Below are 20240 nucleotides of genomic sequence, written 5' to 3' on the forward strand. Positions count from 1 at the left end.
CCTCATGTGCCTTGCACATGACATGACTTAACAGAAAAAACTAACTGAGTTAGGGTTAAAGGACAAACGGTGTAACATTTAGAAACGTAAAGGACAAATCATATCAATTTTGAAGATAAAGGATAACAAATGAAATTTGGTACAAACATAAAGGACAATATTTGTAATTCTGTCTTTTATTTTATTTTATTTTTTTGTAAAAGATTCTAATCCCTAGGAAAACAACGAACCCATCAACGGGTCAGATTTTCTGGTTTCATTAAACAACCGGCGTTCGCGGCCTACTTTAGATATACCGAGACATGTATACCGGTTTATGCTAACATGCGCATTTTCGTGGCAGATTTTCTAAGAACTATATATATATATATAAAGCAAATCCAAGAGATCTTTTAAAATTTAATTTAAAAGGTACAACTTTAATTGCTTTGGTACAATCTACATTACATAAAATATATTGATCTTAAGGGTAATGTGGTCATTTGGTTACACTATTTACGGTTAACATTAGTTGGTTAAAAGTATTTACATATATGGCCATTCACCTTAAATCAAGTTTTTGTTAATTTGATAAATAGTTACATATTAGGCCTTTATTTTAAATCAACTACCCCCACGATATTTAAACGACATAACTTTTTCATATGTTAATATTTTTTTAAAAACATTTTACCATAAAAACGAGTATTTTATTCTTTTTAATTTGAGTATGGTATTGCTATATTTCTTTAAATTTTGAAAAATAACATGTTTTATGATAGCTGGTTATGACCGAAAACGGGTCGGATCATGCAGGTTCGGGTCATGGTCATAACGGGTTATGGTCGAAATGGGTCGATAAAAAAAGGTTAATTTGATTCTATTCAGGTCCGGATGGTTCATATTGAAAGAGGTCAGGTTAGAATAGGTTTCGGGTAAGAATGGTGTCGAGTTGATTTCCAATATCTTCCACTCTGGACTTCTTAATCCATATCCTCAAAAACCTCCCCACACTCGTTATGGGGCGTACCGTTACCAAATTGCGCACGTACACGCATTATGTGACACGCTTACCAACACCGGTTAAGAGTCCAATGTTGTGTTACAAGCATACCATTGCAAGGAGGCTACGCGTTCGATGCAGTTTTTACGTGCATATCCCGCCACATTGCGTGGGCATTTTGCTAGTCTTGATAATCTTCTTTCTTTGTTTATTTTTGCATGTACCGCTTGAATGCTTGAATAATCTTCAGTATACTTGGGTGAGTTTTCTATCTTCTACTTTTATCTCTTTTAGTGCATGAATATGACAGATCATTTTATATTATTTAATCAATCAAGTTGTTTAATTATTAAATATTGATACTGAATTTATCTTGGTGTATTGTTCAAGGGTAAGGCTAAACGTACCCCCCTCCCTTGCTATCCATACACTCCCCCTGAACTTTCATTTCCCCTTAACAATTGTAATTGACATGTTTGTCCATCTTATTTTATTTTATAATTCTCTTAAAATTACAAATAAAAAACTATCAAATTTTTATTTTTGTTTTACAGTTTTTATATATTTTTGTTATTGATTTTATTATTTTATTTCTTTAAGATCTTATCAAAAGTTTGTTTCTTTTTTTTACATGTATTAAAAAGTATTGCATGTTTTCTCTAGCTAGTTTTTTATTTATTTTTTATTTTTTTAATTTTTTTTAAAATGTATTCAAAACAATTTGATTTTATTTTTTAGGTTTGGATACATGAAATTAATGTTACCTGAGAAAAGAGTTAACTTTTTTTTACCAAGTTGTATGTTATTTAACCTTTTTATTTATAAAATATAATATTATTTTTTATAAAAAAATGCAATCTATCTCTTAAATTAAAAAAAACGCCCTTCAAAAATATTAAAACAGGTATAGAAAAAAATATTTTTTAAAAAAGAAAAACAACGTTTTTCATATAAGAAAAAAAACATTTTTCTAAGTAAGAAAAAATATATTTTTATTAAAGGCTTTAAATACACATAAAATGGTAAATAGAAAAAAATTGTTAAATAAAAATAGAAAACAAATGCTTTTATAAAAATAATAATGATAATAAAAGATAACAAAATGACAAAAAAACAACAAAAAGGTATAAATTGTATTAATGTAAATTTGAAGGAGGGAGTATGTTTAGTAAAAATGGATGGGAGGGGTACGTTTAGCAACATCCATTGTTCAAATGGTCAAAAAGTGTCTCAAGATAACGTGCACCTAGATCTTCTGATTCCTTTTTCGAGTATTTTTTTCGCATTAAAATTAAATTTAATGTTTTTGTTGTTAGACATTAATTATTTAGGATGTTAAATTACCAGGTGGATATGATAAGGAAGACAAAGCAGCTCGAGCTTATGATCTTGCAGCTCTTAAGTACTGGGGTCCGATCACCACAACAAACTTTCCGGTAGGAGCGTTTGTGCTAATTATGTTTAGGGTGTAAATTAACAAGTTGAGTCTCTTATCAGTTACTCGAAATTGGCTCGCTAAAATTTCAAACCATCCTTGAGCACAGTCTTCATATACATAGTCGGATTAGATATTATATATATTTTGGTTAATTTAGGTTTGCAACTATGAGAAAGAGCTTCAAGTCATGAAGAATATGACTAGGCAAGAGTTTGTTGCTTCACTTAGAAGGTATAATTATGGGTTGTTTTGGGTTTTGACTTAGAGAAGTTAGTGGGATCACACACTAACGTTGTGTTCCCGAGTCTTATTTAAAGAGAAGAAGGGAAGGAAATGAGAAGAAAAGGTGAAGGAATCATGTTCCAGAGATTTTTTAAGGATGGGAGGGGAGGGGAAGGGAGAGAAAAGACTAGAAAATTTAAATGTATAATCATCTTTCCAAATTGAAGAGATTAAGAGAGAAAATGTGTTTGTATCATTAATTGTCTATTAACTCCTACATTTTCTTTCCCTTTCCTTCCATTTTCATTAAACTCGAGAACACGAAATAAAGTGACACATTTTCCTCCTCCTCTCTTTCTTTTCTCTTTTAATTATCCTCCTTTTCTGTTCTCTCCTTAAATGAAACTCGGGAGATCGAAGGCATCTATCTATCGCCATTAAATTCGTAGGAAAAGCAGTGGTTTTCTAGAGGAGCCTCGATTTATAGAGGTGTCACAAGGTAACATGTTGGTTATTGGTTATTATTATTAGGGATGTGTTGGTGCATTTTGTGACCGTCGCTATGCAATTCAGACCAGCGGAACGCCACAGGCGAAGTTAGCACAACTTCGCCTTAGGCGAAGTTAGAACAACTTCGCCAACGGCGAAGTTGTAACAACTTCTGCCTTAGGCGAAGTTATCACAACTTCGCCATAGGCGAAGTTATGTACAACTTCGCCTACTGAAGCCCAGGCCCGTGAATGTTTTGTCTATATATAGTTGTGTCTTGTTTAGTTTTAGATTAATCTAGAAATCAGTGTGTGTTTGAGCAGCTTGTTTATTGAGAGAGAGTAAGAGACTAGAGTCGTGTGAGACGACCCGAGGTAGAGCTCACCTCGGGTCAGTCGTGTTTTCTGTTTTTGTTACGGTATGTAACGTGATTATTTTATATATGAATCTGCAGATTTGTTTATCCCGTTATAGTATTTGTTTGTGTATTTGATCGTGTACGTGTTTGTGTTATTCGTCTGTACACCATAAACGAGTCTAGGAGGATTCCGCACTCCTAGACCTCGTGCGGATCTCGTATCGATCGGGGACGCCCCGGGGGGACTTACAAGTGGTATCAGAGCCTTAGGCTCTTACGCTATGGTTCGAGATCTGCGTTTTGGTGTTTTTGGCACGTTTCTGTGCGTTTCTGGCCGAACAGTTCTTCAGGCGAAGTTATTGTTCATCAGGCGAAGTTGCCGTCACTGTTCGTAGGGTTTCAGCGAAGATATAAGGTCAGGCGAAGTTATGAACAGGCGAAGTTGACTTCTCGGCGAAGTTATGGCCAGGCGAAGTTAGCAGCCAGGTGAAGTTAAAAAAAAAAAAAAAAAAAAAAATTGGAGTTTTCGTCTGTATGGCCGGGTGTACACGATTATTGTGAGACCGAAGATGTTGTTCCGTCAACGAGTTATCTTGTTATCTTTTGGTTTTACGTGTGAACAAATACGTGTCAACTCTGATTTGGAGTTGAGGTTGTGAATGGGATATTGTTTGAAACTGGATATTGACACATATTCGGGTGTTTGTGGGAAAGGAAATTGTTGTTGTTCGTGGTGACCAACCGAAGAAAGTCAAATTGAACTGAAGGTTTTTCGTCATTACTGGATTGCGGTCAGAGCATATTATTTATGTTATTTTCAAGGCGTTCGAGAATTGGATCCTGAAACGTGATGCATATTTATTAGAGTGAAGATTCTGGAACAAGTTGGATTTAACCGGGAATTAAAGTGTTTATGTTCCTGATCGTTATCCCTGGTGATTGAAGATGCTTCAGATTAATTAATGGTCATGTGTTAGATTCTGTCAAGGTGGTTTTGTGATGAAACTGATCACTTGATGTTGAGTAGTTGAAGATTAAACCTTATCGTATGCCGACGAGTTGGTGAAGTTGTGGAGGAAGCCCAACTTCATGTGTTGGTGAAGTCAGATGGACTCACGTGATTGGTTGAGATGATCTATTGGCACGAGGATGCATGCATTTCAAAGACCTCAATCGTTATAGTCGGAGATGCTTACACTGAAGGGGAGATCTGATATGGAAGACGCTGGGTGATTGGTAGATTTGTGAAGCTACAGGACAGTTTCAGACACGGCTGGTTGATGAGCAAACAGAAGATCATCAGTTAAGAGGGAGTCTGTTGGTGCATGTTTTGTAACAGATGATCTTTTGTGTTTGTTAGAATTGAGAGCAACGGTCAAAGGGGAGACTGTTGGTGCATTTTGTGACCGTCGCTATGCAATTCAGACCAGCGGAACGCCACAGGCGAAGTTAGCACAACTTCGCCTTAGGCGAAGTTAGAACAACTTCGCCAACGGCGAAGTTGTAACAACTTCTGCCTTAGGCGAAGTTATCACAACTTCGCCATAGGCGAAGTTATGTACAACTTCGCCTACTGAAGCCCAGGCCCGTGAATGTTTTGTCTATATATAGTTGTGTCTTGTTTAGTTTTAGATTAATCTAGAAATCAGTGTGTGTTTGAGCAGCTTGTTTATTGAGAGAGAGTAAGAGACTAGAGTCGTGTGAGACGACCCGAGGTAGAGCTCACCTCGGGTCAGTCGTGTTTTCTGTTTTTGTTACGGTATGTAACGTGATTATTTTATATATGAATCTGCAGATTTGTTTATCCCGTTCTAGTATTTGTTTGTGTATTTGATCGTGTACGTGTTTGTGTTATTCGTCTGTACACCATAAACGAGTCTAGGAGGATTCCGCACTCCTAGACCTCGTGCGGATCTCGTATCGATCGCCGACGCCCCGGGGGGACTTACAGGATGTCCATAATCTGATTCGATCGGCCATATTTTGAAAAACACTTTGGGCTGCATAGTTCACTATGTACGGTGCGGGTTGGTTGAATTGGCCAGATATGCTGCTCTTAACTATTGATTATTTGAAGATTTTCCGGAACGACGAGGTTAACGTATGAAGCCTAAATAAAAGAAAGTCTTGGATTTAGAAAGGTTGTCTTGAAGATCTTTAAATAAAATAATTGTTGCAAAAAGTAAACAATTAAAGTTCATGGTTTAAAATGTAACTATTTAAAAATTTATAATAATAACCCTTTAAAAATGTTAGTTTGCTCGAAACCGGGTTAAAGTATCTAACCTCAATATTTACCTAACCCAAGTTAGGTAATAAGGTGAGAAAAATGCTAAATGCAAGTTTCTTTGGGACAAAGATACTAAAAACGGGTCTTTAACGAGTGTTCGGGTTGTTGGTTCGGGTCTTGACGAATGGTCAAACCCAAAGTCAACTTTCCAAAATATTAATTATTATGAGATAACTCATTAAAACATGATAACACTTAACCAAGTATGTAGATCTATTGTTTTAGAACTAACAACGTACGTTAAGCGAGTGTTCGGTTTTGTCGGTCCAACTATGTTATGAGACCAGGTTGGATCCAACATTTCCGAGTACTTAAGAAAATGATTAAAATCAGTTTGTAAACTATTTTTAAAGAAATATACAAGTCTTGATAGCTAAAAACACACTTTTGTGTCTTAAGCGAGTAAAAATCGTATTGGTTCGGTTTCCATCTCACAACAAGTACATAGATGGATTCTACATACCCATATATCATAGATCTTGTATAAAAATGTACAAATGAAAATATTTAAGTTCTACAACTACAAAGTCAACATCAAGTCTTTTTAACATAAGTTCGGTTTGGTTCGGTTTCCATCTCACAATGAGTTCATAGATGGTCTCCACATACCCAAGACTTGTAAATGTGACTAACAAACTAAAATGAGCAGAAGTTAGGCATAAATAATATGTATAAATAAGTTATGTGTGTGTATATATATATATCAAGAACTCGAAGTCCTCCATTAAGCCTTGCCTTATGACATTTGAAACTTAACCAACCGGAGTCGGTGAAGTAACTAACATAGGTAACAAGGGGTGTGTATTATATATATGTTGTACCGCCATATTCAAGAGTTAGTAATGTAAGATGAACAAGTTAGAATTAAAGATAAAACTCAGTTTGACTTTTAGAAGTCAAACCTTCAAGAACACAATGAAAATAACCTTAAGATCTTTGAATTTGAGAGAGAAATTTGGAGTTGTAGCAGAGATTAATGGATGGAAAGGGTGGTGTATATATAGGGTAAGTTGAAATGGTCAAGCATAAAGGGTCTTGAATGAAAATGGGGTGTTTTAGTCACATGTATGCATAAAAATAACCAAAAAACCTGCAGCTGCAGACCTGCCTTCGCGCCCCGTGACCAGAATAGGGGTCCCCCTTCGCGCCCTGTGAAGGGGTTATTTCCTGATTTTTCAAAAATGGCAGTTTTGGTCCCCGTAGTTCGTTTTAAGTGATTTTTAAGCGTTTTAAAGACCAAATTGAATGTTTTCAAGATCCAACAAGTGTAAAACAATATCGTAACATAAAATTCATCATTTTGATTATTTCCAGAGTGTCGTTTTATGAAACGGGTCGGTTTACATAATAAAAGTTTACAAAACGAATACTATTCGGACCCGAAATTGAAGAATGTCACAGTATCTACTAATTTAGGAAATTTCGTCCCGAAATTAAGATGAAGACGACGATGCAAACAAATGTGGATACTTCTCTTTCATTGCATCTTCTCGTTCCCAAGTAAACTCTGCGCCACGCCGTGATTCCCATCGTACTTTTACTAACCAAATTCGACTACGCTTGGTTTGCTTCTCGTTGCGATCCATAATCTCGACGGGTCGTTCAACCATAATCATAGACTCATCCACATGAACTTCATCGAGAGTTATATGGAGATTACCCTCGGCCAAACACTTTTTGAGATTCGAAACATGAAATGTCGGATGAACACCGGCAAGTTCTTGCGGTAGTTCGAGTCGATACGCTACTTTCCCAACACGTTCAAGAATTTTAAAAGGACCAACGAAACGAGGAACTAGTTTACCCTTCTTTCCAAAACGGACTACCCCCTTTCAAGGAGATACTTTTAGAAGGACAAGATCGTCAACATTAAATTTGATCGGTTTTCGTCGTTTGTCGGCGTAACTCTTTTGACGATTTCTAGCGGCTAGGAGATTTTTACGGATTTGATTAATGACATCGGTGGCTTCTTGGACCATTTCGGGTCCCGTGATTTGAGCTTCACCAATTTTGTTCCAACAAATCAGGGAACGACATTTTCTACCGTAAAGAGCTTGAAAAGGAGCCACATCAACGCTAGAGTGGTAGCTATTGTTGTAGGAGAACTCGATGAACGGGAGATGAGAATCCCAATTTCCACCGAAATCAAGAACACATGCTCGTAGCATATCCTTGAGTGTTTGGATTGTACATTCGGACTGACCGTCCGTTTGAGGATGATAAGCGGTGCTAAGATCGAGACGTGTTCCCAAAGCTTCTTGAAGAGATGGCCAAAAATGAGAGGTAAAACGGACATCGCGATCGGAAATGATAGACAATGGCAAACCGTGTCGGCACACGATTTCCCAAACATAGATTTGAGCAAGCTGCTCGACAGAATACTTCTCGCGGATCGGAATGAAATGAGCAGATTTGGTCAAACGATCGATGATCACCCAAATGCTATCGTTGCCTTTTTGAGTGTTGGGTAATTTGGTGATAAAGTCCATAGCAATGTCTTCCCATTTCCAAACGGGAATCGGTGGTAGCTCGAGTAGACCAAAAGGTCTTTGATGTTCGGCTTTGACTTTTGAGCAAGTAAGACACTTAGATACAAACAATGCTACGTCCTTTTTCATACCCGGACACCATAATGTAGCACGAAGATTGAAGTACATCTTATCCGCACTGGGATGAACAGAATAATGCGAATTATGAGCTTCGTCGAGAATACAAGTACGAAGGTCATCGCGATCGGGAACCCACAAACGATTGAGAAAGTACAAAAGACCATCGGGTTTGGTTTCGAGTTAAAGTTCGGCTCCAAATGACATTTCGTCGTACATGTTACATTCTTCAACGGAGGTACGTTGAGCTTGAAAGATACGAATTTGAAGATCGGTTTGAACAACAACGCTTAGAAGCAAAACGGATTTAACATTAACCTTTCGGCTTAGGGCGTCGGCGACAACATTCGCTTTACCGGGGTGGTAGCGAATCTCGCAATCGTAATCACTAAGTAATTCGGCCCATCGTCGTTGTCTCATGTTGAGATCTTTTTGGTCAAAAATGTGTTGAATGCTTTTATGATCGGTAAAAACCACACATTTTGTTCCATAAAGGTAATGTCTCCATATTTTTAGAGCGAAAACGACGGCACCAAGTTCGAGATCGTGAGTCGTATAGTTCTTCTCGTTGACCTTAAGTTTCCTTGATGCGTATGCGATGACTTGACCTCGTTGCATGAGAACACAACCAAGGCCTTGATGGGAGGCATCGCAAAATACCACGAAATCGTCGTTTCCATCAGGAAGGGTTAGAACGGGAGCATTGCAAAGCATGTCCTTAAGAGTACAAAAGGCTTCCTCCTGCTTCGAACCCCATTCGAAGGGTTGTCCCTTATGGGTGAGAGAGGTAAGAGGCAAAGAGATCTTGGAAAAATTTCGAATGAAACGCCGATAATATCCGGCCAAACCGAGGAAAGATCGAATTTCCGTGGGAGTCGTTGGAGTTTTCCAATCTTTAACAGCCTCAATTTTAGCGGGATCAACATGAATACCTTGTCGTTTACAATATGTCCCAAAAATTGAACTTCCTCGAGCCAAAATTCACATTTGGAGAATTTGGCATAGAGTTGTTCGTTTTTAAGGAGCTCGAGAATGGAACGCAAATGATGTTCATGTTCGGATTTGGATTTAGAGAAGATAAGGATGTCATCAATAAAGACAATAACGAATTTATCAAGGAATGGTTTGCAAACGCGGTTCATGAGGTCCATAAATACCGCGGGTGCATTTGTTAACCCGAAGGGCATAACCAAAAATTTGAAATGCCATATCAAGTACGGAAAGCGGTTTTAGGAATGTATTCTTCGCGAACACGCAATTGATGATAACCCGATCGAAGATCAATTTTGGAGAAACAAGTTGCGCCTTGAAGTTGGTCGAATAAGTCGTCGATACGTGGCAATGGATAGCGATTTTTAATAGTAAGTTTGTTAAGTTCACGATAATCAATGCACATACGAAACGAACCATCCTTCTTTTTCACGAAGAGAACGGGAGCGCCCCAAGGAGAAGAGCTTGGACGAATGAAACCTTTGTCGGAAAGTTCTTCGAGTTGATTTGATAGTTCTTGCATTTCCGACGGGGCTAGACGATAAGGAGCCTTGGCCACGGGCATCGCGCCGGGCACAAGATCAATTTGGAATTCAATCGGACGAACGGGAGGAAGACCAGTAACATCATCGGGAAAGACATCAAGGAAATCACGAACAATAGGAATATCTTGGATCTTCCTTTCCTTTTTGTCTTTTGTCACCGAGAGAGCTAAAAACGGAACGTACTTTTGGCGTAAGTACTTTTGCGATTGGAAGCACGACATAAGATTTAGCCTTCGAGAAGTAGCGTTTCCAAAGACCTTGAGAATTTTACCATTGACGAGCGGAATGCGAATGAATTTATCTAAACAAACAACTTCGGCACGGTGCAAAGATAACCAATCCATGCCTACTTGACATCGAATCTTCCCATTTGCATCAGGATGAGATCGATGGAGAATTTATGGTTAGCAAGGGTAAGAGTACAATCGCGGACGACGGAGTTCATGGTAATAGAATTTCCATTGGCGACTTCAACAGAGAACGGTCGGGAAAGCTTAGTTCGAGGCATCGCAAGTTTCAACTCAAATTTCAAAGAAATAAAACTTCTATCAGCACCGGTATCAAATAAAATAGAAGCCAAATGATAGTTCACCAAAAACATACCGTTCACGCCATCGTTTGCCACTTGAGCTTGATTCGCGTTCATCATGAATGCTCGCCCTTGATTACCATGGTTGACTTGAGGTGCATGTTGTGGAGGTGGAGGTGGTGCTTGGATTGCTTGGATGGGTTGGATGAGTGGTGCATTGAGTTGGGGAATTTGGGGTTGGTAGGTTTGAACTTGGTAGGCTTGGTTTTGGTAGTAAGGTATGGTCACGGTTCGGGCTTGGTTAGCAAAGGTTAAACGTGGGCAATTGTTGCGGAAATGGTTTGGATCTCCACAATTGTAACAAGCTCGGGGTGGTTGGGGTTGGTTTGGTGGGTAGGGTGCATATCGGTTTTGGGAATTTTTGGGAAAAGTTCTTGGTTGATTTGGTTGGTTAGGTTGGTTGGGTTGTGTTCGTAGCGGGGATCGGCATGTGTTGGGGAAGTGACCAAATCGGTGACAAATTGTACAATGGCGACACGGCGAGTTTGTTGGGTGGTGAAGTTGGCAAGTGTTACATAGTGGGGAGTTACCAACATAAGGTTTTCGGTTTTGGGGAAGAGTTTGGGCTTGTTGTTGTGGTTGAGGTTGGGTGACGGCATAGTTTCGGTAATTATTCTTGGGTTTCTTGTTGTTGTTGTTGTTGTGTCGGGAAGAGTTGGAGTAGTTTATAGCTTGTGGTGCGGGTTCAACCTTGGCTTGGGGAGCGGGCTCGGATTTGGCTTTCTCGGTAGTTTTCTTAATGGTGAGGGTACCCGCTTTCACGTGATTTTCCGACAGCGCGCCGGCCAAAGTGATGGCATCCTCAAGTGTCACGAGTTTTCTACTCATGACAGAGTCCCGGATTTGCATTGGTAAACCCCCAATGTATTTATCAATTTCACGTTCGGTTGGGGTGACCTAATGAGGAACAAGGATGCTCAACTCATGGAAGCGAAGTGAGTAAGCGGCGTTATCACCACTTTCTTGCTTGAGGTTCCAAAATTCCTCCTCGAGCTTTTGAAGTTCATGCTTGGGGCAGAACTTCTTCATCATGAGTGCTTTGAGATCGGACCATGGGAGAGCCATAGCCGTTTCCGAATCTTGGAGGTGCATAACACTACTCCACCATGTTAGAGCGGTTTCTCTAAACATGCTTGACGCGAAATTTGTCTTTTTTTCGTCAAGGCATTCGCTGTGTCGGAACACACTCTCGGTCGATTCGAACCATTGCAATAAGGTAGTCGCACAATTGGTTCCAAGGAATTTGGACGGGTTGGTACTAGTAAATTGCTTGAGTAGGTAACATGCGGGTTTGGGTTCAACGGGTGCAACAACGGGTGTGGGTAGTGTGGCTTGGATTTGGGTTATAAGTTCGGGAGTCACAGCAGCCATTTGTTTGGCGATGAGAGCGGCCATGCGTCGGGTGGAGTTCTTGCGCGGTTGGCGTCTTAGCGGAGGCATGCTAAAAGATTATAAAGAAAAATGGGATAAGTTTTGGGTAAAAAGAAATGTATATGAAGGTGTAAAAAAAATAAAATAAAATAAGATGAAGTTTGGTTTATTGATTGTGAATCCTAAAGTTAGTAAGGATGAGATGTTAGTGTTAGATGAAAATATAAATCTTTGTACATAAACAACAAAACCGAAAACAATAGTAAATGGTTTTTGAGAAGTTAAAGTTTAAAATTTTGAGATTTTGAGATTTATAGAGTTGGAAAAATCGTGCATGAACCACCATAACTTGATATTCCAACACTAAAAAGTTTTATAAAACAACATATTGGAGTCTAAACATGTGTACGAACCACCGAAACTTTTTCATGCTTTCGACTCAAATAACGATAATAACACAATAAATCGAGATACAACGTCATGTCAAAACACTAGCCCACGAAATCACCATAGTTCTATTGTTTTAACACCGAAAATTTGGATGGGGACCGGAACGCTCGCATTCGACTACTTAAAGAATTGACATATATAACATGATTTGTGGCCTAGAAAACGAGCACTATAACTCAACCATCCCAGGTAAGAAATCACCTTCGTTTCTTGGAATCTTTTTGTCAAATGGTCATTTTATAATGTCTCGTTTCCTATGATGGCTACAAACCCGAAATAAACGCAACCTTTAAGGGATTTGAAATAACGAGATCCAAGTTAATCTTGTAATCCATAAACACAATGAAAATCTACTTTTTGCGTTTTAAGGTAAGGATACCTTGGAAATACTATGAAAGTGTGTGTATGTGAACATTTAGGATATTGGTGAATTTTAAACAAGTTTATAAATAAATAACATGCGATATGAAAAATCAATTATAGAGTAAACACGTATAAGCACACGTATAGGACCCTAAGCTTAACAATTCTAGGTCGTTACGTCTAACCACCTATCCTAATTGTCATGGCTCTGATACCAATCTGTCACACCCCGACCAAAGGCGGCGGAACATGCTGAGGTGTAACGATTGCCCATAAGCACATGACACTATTAAAGTGACAATATTTAATAAACTCATTTCATTTCACAACATCGAAAGTGTCACATAACAATATTCATAACAAGTCTCAACAAAATGTAGCAAATCAAATATTGTTCATTTTTGCTAATATCCTAATGGTATTCATGACATTTTCTTCAAGCATCCAAGATTAACCAAGATGTAAACCTGTAACATTTCATAAAATAAAGTTTGTCAACACAAAGGTTGGTGAGCAATTCATAAATTTGAGCAACAAAGTATATAGTAAGAAAAGCCACAAAACTAGTATACGAAACATTAAATAAGAGCTATAAACTTGGATAAAATAGTTATCGCTAACAAGTTAGCGACACCCAACTATAAGGGGATGCCAAATAGTTTAGGATTTTATAGTTATCGTTAATTGCATTACGTTAACGACACCTTGCCATGAGGGGTTGCCAAATGGTCTAGGATTTATAGTTCCACCATCCAAAAGCGATAAACACATAGGCGAATAAGCATAGAACACCAAATCGAGCAATTATTCAAGTAAAGTATACAACAACGTTTGTGGTTTAAGATCCAAGTATGAAATATTTAGTTTAGATAAGATGAAATGTCACCCTCAAAACAAAAGATAGAAAACGGGGTATGAAGTTACTCACGTTCAAGTAATAAACTTGAAAGATTTGATTATTTGGAGATTTTCCGGAACGACGAGGTTAACGTATGAAGCCTAAATAAAAGAAAGTCTTTGTTGGGTCAAGAGTTGGACCCAAATGAGGAGATTTGGCCTAAATGAAGAATATTGAAGATTGGAATCTTCTCAACCTCCTCAGAAACTGCTAAGTATTGAATCCGGGTACACCTTGGACCTTCGAGTAAGCTTTTACTTAGCCGAGTACGAGATTTTGTCTTCCGGGCATGGTTTACTTCAAATAATCTTCTTAAGTGGATATCCGAGCAAGGTATTCTTTTTAGTGATTTCCGAGTAAGGTTCATCTATTTGGCATATCCGAGTAAGGTTCACTTTGTCAAGCAGGATTGTTCTTTAAGACCAAGTATTTTACTCTTCCGAGTAAGGTTTGGTCAACCAAGTCCAAGAAGCCAAGTAATTGGAAGACCGGGCAAGGTATTCTTTAATAATTATGGTCCGAGTATACTTGATGAGTTGATGGAATATCTCTAAGTTATATCGAGTAAGGTTCTGCTCGAGTAAGGTATGTACTCCTGAGTACGCCTTATCAATAAGTTGTTTAACTAACAATGAGCCGAACAGGATCATAGAAGAACAAGGTTGCTCGTAAGGATTTGTCGAGCAAAGTTTGATAAGTCCAAGAAGATTGAAGTCTACTCGGTGAATATTTTACTTGGTAAAATATTCTTTAAGTAAAGTCTACCCGGAAACTGATTCCGAGCACACTTCTATGTTTACCAAGTCTGAAGGAAGGCCGAGTACACTGCGTACTCGGAGACTGAAGTTTAATGAAAAGCTTACCTGGAAGACTTGTTTTACACTTAGTATATTTTTGAATATGTAAATTGAATATGTACTATCGGATAGGGTTTCTAGAAGGAATGACAGCCTGTCCTAGGTTGGCAGGCCTATAAATAGAATAATTAGGACACGCCGCCAAAGAGACGGAAAACAGGCAATACGAGTGACAGAGTGGATAAGACCGACACATTAATTAAGAGAATATTTTGTGTGTGACGGCTGTCCTAGGATTCCTCCTAAACCCTAATCGATTATCCTTTTGTATGATTAACGTTATATAAATGGAAATCTTTTGAGTGAATCCTTCGTGTGTCCTCGTATTTTGAATATTCGTTGCAACCGTATGTTTGTTATTGATTCCGCATTTAACAAACGGTCATCTTTCTAAACATAGTAACCCGTCATTAACTCTCTTGTCAACACGATTAATTTTGTGTGAGTTATGACATGATTGATTAAGATCCGATCCGAAATGGTCCAGACAAGTGGTATCAAAGCTTGTTGCTGCTATTTTTTGAAAGATTGTTGCTGATTAAGTTTTGAAGAAGAATGACGTAAGCAGAGCACTGTTCAATTGATTTGTGACGTCAGAAGCTCTGTTCTTCATTTTTCTTCCAGATCCACAAGTTTTAGGTGTTTTCTTTTCCTTATTTCACTTAAAGCTTTGATTTTTATTGTTGAATCTTGTTCTATTCATATCAGACACCTCAGATCTAAGAATTTATTCTCAGATCTGATTATTTTACTCTATTTTCGATAAAAGCTTAACTTTTGTTTTAAGAAAATGTCTGGATATGAGGAACAAGAGGTGTCTACCAATAAGATACCTAGATTGTATGGTCAGGAGAATTTTACGAAGTGGAAAGTGCTTTTTGAGGCTGCTGTTTGTTATAATGATGTGGATATGTGGAATTCTATCAAGAATGGACCACAAGCTGCTGTTGAAGAAGGTGCTAATGCAAATGCTATTGCTGCTGTTAGAGAGAGAATGAGAAAGGTTGATGACAGGGCTTTGGCTATGCTCAAACTTGGTCTGTCTTGAGAAATCCTCACAAAGGTTGCACATCATCAAAGTGCTAAGGCAATGTATGATGCAATCCTTGAGATGTATGAAGGGAATACTGAATTGAAGAACATTAAGAAGCAAAGACTGAAGCAACAGTTAGAAAGATTCAAGTATAGAGATGGTGAAAGGTTGAAGTCAATACTAGAACGTTTTCTGAGTATTGTGAATGAGTTGAGAACAACTGACTATGTAATGACTGACTTTGATTTTAATACAAAGTTGCTCAACTCAATGCCAAAAGAATGGTATACTGCTTGCAAATTCATCCTTCAAAAGCAAAATTTCAATGAATTGAAATTGGATGATGTAGTATGTTTTCTTCAAGCTGCTGAACTTGAAATGATTGAGAATGTAATGATCAAGGAAGATAAACCAAGTTTCAATGTGTCAAATGCTTTAATTGCTCCAATGGGGAATCTTACAACAAAGAATCAACAACAAATTCCCATCATTAAAGAACCAAGTGATCACAACAATGAGACTGCTAGGTCTTTCATTGGAGGTGGTTCAAGCAATCAAAGTGTTCAACAGAGATTTAATGTTCAATTGATTGATGATGATTCAGTTTCTGTGGGAAATGGAAATGCTCAAAGTGCTGGTACAGGGCATGTTCAAGGGAATGATACACAAGTCCTAATGTCTGTGTTCACTGAGTCCTACAATGCATTTGTGGCCAAAAACATAATTCACACAAGTGTAGTGCAGGATGATTTGGAACAAATAGATGCTGATGACCTTGAAGACATGGATCTCAAATGGCAAGCTGCTATGTTGGCATTAAGAAGCAAGAGACTGTTCAACAGAACTGGTAGATCACTAGTTTCTGGACCAAATGAGAGAATAGGATTTGATAAATCCAAGGCTATCTGCTACAACTGTCAACAGCCTGGACACTTTGCAAGAGAGTGCAATTTGCCAAGGAACTTTCAAATCAATCAGTTCCAACAGCCTAGAAACCAACAACAATACCAGCAGAATGTACATAGAAACAACAACCAGCAGAACTTCAACAATAACCAAGGATTCAATCCCAACAACAACAACTTCCATCCAAACAACAATTTTAATAACCACTATCAACCTCAGATGAACAACCAGCAGGGTATGAATCAGAATCAAGTATATCAAATGAACAACAATCAGAATCAAGCTGTTCAAATCCCTGCAACTCAAAACATTCCAGCAAACCAAAATCAACCAAGAAATCAAGGCAATGTGGCAGTAACTACTCAGCATGAGGGAAGCTTTGACTGGAGTAACCATGAGGAAGATATAGCAGATGATATCAGAAGAGCTAATGTGGCATTCATGGCCATAGACTCTGCATCTTCATCTAAGGTACATTCTGATCCTAATGCTGATTTATCTAAACTTGTCAATGAATTAAAAGAAAAGATTGGTAAGTTGGAAAGTGAGTGTTTTAATAAGCAAAGCATTATCAATGCATATGAGGCTAGTGAGATTGTTAGTGAGGAAAGAATGAGAAGTTTGGAAGAGGATTGTATGAATAGCTATAGAGCTCAGACAAGATTCACAACAGAAATTAGTGGGTTGAAGAAAATGGTGATTGATGAAAAGGTGCTGAATACAAAACTGCAAACTGAAAATGAATTCCTAAAGAACTTAGTTTCAACTGGAAACATTTGTGGAATTTTGAACAAAGTAAATGAAGATGAAAAATACAAGGCTGTTCCACCACCATTCAACAACAACTTTATGCCTAAAGTTGACAAAGAGAAGAGAAGTGCTTATCTACAACAATTCAAAGATGTGTTTCAAGACAAAGAAGATATTGCAGATTTGTACAAGAATGTTGAGGTGAGTGAAGATGGTGAATTTGTTATGAAGAAAGAAATGAAAGAAGAAAAGTCAATTGGAGTTCAAGTCTCTGAAGATGACTTTGATTCAGATGAATTAGATCAAGATGATCTGAGTGATTTGAGTGATCAAATTACTGAAAAAGAAATTCAAGCTGCTGAAAAAGGAAGAAAATATAGAAAGCTTGAATCTGTTGATCAACTTCCAAAGTATCCTCCAATTACACATAAAATGAAAAGAATGAATGAGCAAATTAAGAGAGAACATGTTTCTTTTGACATTGGTGAAAAGAAGAATGTGAGTTACAATGCTGTCAGACCTCCAAGCAAAAAGTTTTTGGAGAAGTTAGAAAAGAACAAGAAAAAGAAGGTAAATAAGAAAGAAATGGATATAGAATATTTTACTCCTATTTATCCTATCTTTTCAAGTATTGAAGACTTTGATGTGGGAGAGGTAGAAACTGTTGAGGAATATGAAAGAAGGAAGTCAAGATATAGAGAAAATGAAGATGATCAACCACTGAACTTGAAAAAGGTTGTCTTTGTTAAAGGGAATGTGGAAAGAAGTGACATCAGAATGGCTGAGTTTGTACCTTTCTCAATTGATTTTGACAATCTGAAAAACAAAAAGACAATTGGTGTAAGAGAGCCCAAACCAAGTGAAAGATTCAGGAAACCACAAGAACATGAGATGTTCAAAAGAAAGGTGTGGTGTAGAAAGTGTGATGAATATGGACACCATACTGATTCATGTAATGAGAGACTCAAGTTTCAGCCATTTCATGTCCCAAATGGAACAAAGTTTGGTCAAGACTTTGTTTTGTACAAAGAGAAGTATGCAATGTATTTGGGAAAGGGAAATGTGAATAGAATAGAGACAAGAGTTGAAGTGAGGGCTGAGACAAAGAAGAAGATGCATATGACTGAAAATGTGAGAAGAAGCAAATCACCTCAGAAGCAAAAGCAGGTGATAAGGGAAAACCAGTCATTGAAATTTACCAAAAATACTCATTCAGTCAAGTCTGATGAGTCACAAGAATCATCAGGCAGTGAGAAATCAAAAAGAAAAACCGTATATCAAAGAAAGAAACAAGCTGTACTCACTGGTGATGAAAAGTTCTTGTTAAAACATGGGTATGAACCACAAGGTTTCACATGGAAACCTAGAACTGAAGCTAAAGTTGAAGCTGTGACTGATGTAAGAGACTTCTCAGAATCAAAGGACTATGTCTTACAAGAAAAAAGAACTGCCTCAGTTGAGCTTGACAATTCAGCTTCACTTGTCAAGACACAAAGAGAATGTGGGTATGAAACTGACCATTCAGACAACTTGGAGATCACTCATGAAGATCCTGAACCTACTACACTCACTTCCCAAGCTGCCACTAAAATTGACACTGATAAGTTGCAAGTTGAAGAAGCTTGCATCTCATCACTGAACTGATCAAATTTCTCTTTGTGCAGGAACAGGCCACTCCATTGAATGATATATGGTATATGGATAGTGGTTGTTCTAGGCACATGACTTGTGACAAGAGGTCACTTGTGAATTATGTAGAGAAGTAGGAGGGTCCAGTTGCCTTTGGGAGTGATGAAAATGGAGGAAAGATTGTGGGTAAAGGGATATTGACAAATGGGAAGGTGTCTTTTGACAATGTCTTTCATGTTGAGGGACTACAATACAATTTGTTGAGTATATCTCAAATGTGTGATAAGGGTTACAAAGTCAGTTTTGATGACTCTCATTGTTTCATCTTAAAACCTGAGTTTGTGATCCCACCTGAAATGATTATGATGATGGCACCAAGAAATGGCAACTTGTATGAGTTGAATATGAAAGATGCTATTTCAAGAGGTGGTGCATGTTTTGTTTCCAAAGCCACTGAAAATGAATCTAAATTGTGGCATAGGAAGTTGTGTCATGTGAACTTAAAGAATATGAATAGACTGGTCAAGGGTGAACATGTGATTGGTTTACCTACAAGAGAATTTAAGTCAGATGATCACTGTGACTCATGTCAGAAGGGAAAACAACACAAGTCTACCCATAAGACAAAGCTCATCAACTCAATTGATCAACCACTTGAGTTACTTCACATGGATCTTTTTGGTCCTGTGAGTGTACCAAGTATTGGAAAGAAAAGATACTGTTTGGTGATCATTGATGACTATTCAAGATATACTTGGGTTTATTTCCTAAGTACCAAAGATGAGACTGCTGAATTAATTAAAGGTTGTGTCACAATGATTGAAAACAAGCTGAATAAGAAAGTGAAGATGCTGAGAAGTGACAATGGTACTGAGTTCAAGAATGGAGTTATGGAAGAATTTTGTGCTATGAAAGGAATACTTCAACAATTTTCAGCTCCAAGAACTCCTGAACAAAATGGTGTTGCAGAAAGGAGAAACAGAACACTAATAGAAGCTGCAAGAACCATGTTGGCTGATGCTAACTTACCTGTCACATTCTGGGCTGAAGCAATCAACACTGCTTGTTATGTTCAGAACAGAGTGCTTGTGAACAAAAGGCATGATAAAACTCCATATGAGATTTTCAACAATAGAAAGCCTTACATCAAGTTCTTCAAGCCCTTTGGCTGCAAATGTTTCTTATTAAACACTAGAGACTATTTGAACAAGTTTCAAACTAAGTCACTAGACTGTTTCTTTGTTGGATATTCTACTCACTCAAAGGCTTACAGAGTTTATGTGAAAGATCACATGAGTGTAATAGAGTCATCTGACATTATTTTTAATGAGAATCAATTCAACACAGTCAGTGGTGCAACATGGCTATTTGATCATGAAAAATTGATAAAGTCATTCAAGATTTATTCTGAAGACTTTGATGAAACATTCTACAAGACCAGTGTACTTGAAGAAAATAAGAAGAAAGAACTGGA

The 20240-nt window shown here is 37.8% G+C and overlaps 1 pseudogene across 1 annotated transcript in view; it reads left to right on the forward strand.

Annotated features, from left to right (window-relative positions):
* The window catches only part of LOC143622609 (AP2-like ethylene-responsive transcription factor AIL5), a 51419-nt pseudogene that overhangs the window by 17572 nt on the left and 13607 nt on the right, over nt 1–20240 (forward strand). Inside the window, exons 3-8 of the transcript XR_013151754.1 lie at nt 1233–1241; nt 2330–2418; nt 2578–2673; nt 3101–3152; nt 10626–10663; nt 11111–11136. The product of XR_013151754.1 is annotated as an AP2-like ethylene-responsive transcription factor AIL5 (transcript). The remainder of the gene's footprint in view (nt 1–1232; nt 1242–2329; nt 2419–2577; nt 2674–3100; nt 3153–10625; nt 10664–11110; nt 11137–20240) is intronic.

Source organism: Bidens hawaiensis, unplaced genomic scaffold, assembly GCF_021521415.1.
Source record: "Bidens hawaiensis isolate Kalapana, Puna unplaced genomic scaffold, B.hawaiensis_p1.1 tig00003237_1, whole genome shotgun sequence".
NCBI classification, from domain to species: Eukaryota; Viridiplantae; Streptophyta; class Magnoliopsida; order Asterales; family Asteraceae; genus Bidens; species Bidens hawaiensis.